The sequence below is a fragment of the Bufo bufo genome, chromosome 8 (assembly GCF_905171765.1).
Source record: "Bufo bufo chromosome 8, aBufBuf1.1, whole genome shotgun sequence".
NCBI lineage: Eukaryota > Metazoa > Chordata > Amphibia > Anura > Bufonidae > Bufo > Bufo bufo.
The window spans coordinates 187,271,181-187,274,801 of NC_053396.1; the positions used below are offsets into that span (position 1 = coordinate 187,271,181).

A 3,621-nucleotide genomic window follows, 5' to 3' on the forward strand; every position below is an offset into this window, starting at 1 on the left:
CAAAAAAAAGAAGAGACCACTGTGGTACTCAGCAGAAGTGGCCAAAATCATTAAAAACAAAAAGATAGCATTTAGTAATTATAAAAAATAAAAAAAACGAGGATGACAGGCAAATTTTGAAGATTAGGCAGAGAGAGGCCAAACAAGTTATAAGAGCTTCTAAATCACAGGCAGAAGAGAAATTATCTCAGTCAGTGAAAAAAGGCGATAAGACATTCTTCAGATACATAAATGAAAAAAGGAAACTAAAACAAGGAATTACCAAATTAAAAACAAAAGAAGGAAAGTATATGGAAGAAGATAAAGAACTAGCTGACTGCCTCAATGAATACTTCTGTTCAGTTTTTACAAATGAAAATGAAGGAAAAGGACCTCAGTTAGGAAGAAATTCTTGTGCTTGTACTCCCATATTGTTGAATGGATTAGGCAGTGGCTGAGGGACAGACAACAGAGGGTTGTAGTCAATGGAGTATATTCAGACCATGGTCTTGTTACCAGTGGGGTACCTTAGGGATCTGTTCTGGGACCCATATTGTTTAATATCTTTATTAGCGAAATTGCAGAAGGTCTCGATGGTAAGGTGATTCGTTTTGCTGATGACACAAAGATTTGTAACAGGGTTGATGTTCCTGGAGGGATACACCAAATGGAAAAGGATTTACGAAAACTAGAGGAATGGTCAAAAATCTGGCAACTAAAATGCTGTTACGGGGCCAAAACTGACCAAATAACTCAAGTATGAACCCAGCCTTACAGGTCGATGTTAGCGCCAAGAAGAAGCGCACTTTTTTTACACCGTCATCAGTTGATTTCACATATATGTCTACAGAACCTGTTTTATTAAACGCTTATACAAGTAGACCCCCCTATAGAGTGGAGAGGGTGTCATCAGTAAGCTTGTGTTGACGTCACTGATTATTTTGCTCTTCCTCTGATCCGTCAGAACAATAACCCCCAAAAAACAGATCCTGTCTGTGGAGCATCCACCTTCACTCGATCAGCATTTGGTCAGAAATCAATCAGTATTGATAATACTGGAGTGGATCCAAAACAGAGATGACACGTGAATGCAATATTTGCATGTCTTCTGTGTTTTGTACCCACTTATTTAAAATAAGCCTTAGTATGTGCAGGTCTCACAGCCGCTGTAGCAGAATGGTAAAAAGCGGCATAACATGTAGTAAGCACTGCAGCAGTCATGTCTAAGACATGTAATACGTCCGGCGAGTCACAAACATTGTGGACAAGGTCCGAGATAAGAGTCGTCCATGTGTTCAATACTGGATGTTATTGATGGCCCACTCCGTGATGAATCCCAGCACTCAGATTCGGTAGTCATTACTGAGGAACTTCACTTTTCCTTCACAGTGCGCTGATGCCACAGATGCCATCACCTTGATGAGCTGGGTTGCTGATAAGTGGATTCTAAAGTGTCTGAAGAAATGCGAGTAAAGACATTGGAATAAATTGTCCACTTCCTCCAACGTGACCTCGTCCTTTGATTTATAAATATCATTCCATAAAGTCTTGAAGTCCTCTGCGTGGATGGCATAAGAAATGTCCATGCGATGTTCAACAGGCACAGAGAAAACAAGCACTGTAGCTGACACTGATTCAGACATGTCATACCTGGTCCACACCAGCTTACCGAAACAACAGTCAAAGTTTCTTTAGAACCACATCCCTACGATAGCTGTGAGCGACTCGGAGCTGTTATACAAGAAGAGCGGGAGGGAAGGAAATGTCTCTGGTAACACCTCCAATAGATCGTCCTCTGTGTACGTCCCGCAGAACCAACCTGTCCACACAATCCAGTCCTCTGTGCTTACCTTGGTGAGTGGAGGCTTGGATGAAATCTGTATGAGTACAGCCAGTGGATCTCTGTCCTTTCCTTTAAGTAAATAGAAAAATTTGGCTTTTAGGTTCAGCTCTGAGCCCACTTCAATGGCAAGACCCTTCTGCTTCTCGGCAGCTATGTGGGCAGACAGGTGCTTGGAATACTCTTTCAGTATGGTGTATGAGAAATTATACATCGGTGTCACGCTGTACAGAGTCCATTGTTTTTGAAGGAGCAAAGCAGCCTGTGCCAGATCAAGAGTTTCCTCCAAGGGGGTGCACTGCGGGATTTTTCTTTTAGACAAGCTTCGCAATGAAGACCGTCGACATGCAGAGGTCAAGCTTCTGGGAGCTGTGAAAGTGACTGATCCTTCGTGCCGATGACCTACTTCTGGGGGTTAACACCCCATTGGTAGGTGTTTGCATACCCTTGCGATAAATGATGTTCCTGTTCACTGACTGTAAACAGAGATCTTGACAGACAAATGTATCAAACTCTGCCACCATCTTTCTAGGCGCCACGTCTCTAGTTGCCTGAACAGCCAGATTTAACAGCATCTGTTCCAGAACATGAAGCAGTGGAATGACGTTGTTCATCCCGTAGTCCTGGTGACTGACAAATAATGTGGCCTCCTCAAAGGGCCTGAGCAAACAGCAGGTGTCACACATGAACTGGCTGACATCGAAGTTACACAGGGGAGTATTCCTGTCGGCTTGGATCATCAAGAAATCATTTATGGCCTTTCTCTGTTCGTATAGTCGGTCCAACATATGGAGGGTGGAATTCCAATGGGTGGAAACGTCCCATATCAGCCTATGTTGGTGGATGCCGTTCTGCCGCTGCAGTTCAATGACGGTGTGCTTTGCGGTGTACGAGTGAATGAAGTGCATGCAAAGTTTCCTGCCCATTTTTAGGATGTCTTGCCGATGGGTGGAAGACTTCCGGAACTACTTGACAACCAGATTGAACACGTGTGCCATGCAGGGCGCATGGCTCAGCCCTCCTTGATGCAGCGTCGACACCATGTTCTTCCCGCTGTCGGTCAACATGGTTCCGATTTTGAGTTGTCGCAGAGAAAGCCAGGATTCAATTTCTCGCTGAAGGACACGGAGCAGTTCCTCCCCTGTGTGACTCAGTTCGCCCAGGCAAACCAGGTTCAGAACAGCGTAAGAGTGATGAGAGGGATTGCACATGGCTTGCATACACTACATGCCTCCAACATAATTCTTGGATCTCTACATGAAAATAATGTATTTGCTGTAAATAGCGAGAGGGGCATAGTTGGAGACAAATTTCACCACTACGTAATTCGATCCATACAGCAAAAGGAGGTCTACAATCACCCATCAATTTTCCCGAAAAAAGCCTGTTTCACATAAAAAATGTCACCAATGAAAGGATAATGGAATTCTGTTCATACAGAACAAAGTCTACAATCACCCATCCATTTTCCCAAAAAAGCCTGTTTCCAATAAAAAATTTCACCACTATGTAATTCGGTCCATACAGCAAAAGGAGGTCTACAATCACCCATCAATTTCCCCCCAAAAAGCCTGTTTCACATAAAAATGTCACCAATGAAATGATAATGGAATTCAGTTCATAAAGAACAAAGTCTACAATCACCCATCAATTTTTAAAAAAAAGCCTGTTTCACATAAAAAATCTCACCACTATGTAATTCGGTCCATACAACAAAAGGAGGTCTACAATCACCCATCAATTTTCCCGAAAAAAGCCTGTTTCACATAAAAAATTTCACCAATGAAGCCGCCGTAAAAATG

The 3,621-nt window shown here is 42.9% G+C and overlaps 1 pseudogene; it reads right to left on the reverse strand.

Annotated features, from left to right (window-relative positions):
* Positions 1-1,274: 1,274 nt before the first annotated feature.
* LOC121009431 lies at positions 1,275-2,350 on the reverse strand (annotated as a pseudogene).
* Between the last annotated feature and the right edge of the window lie 1,271 nt (positions 2,351-3,621).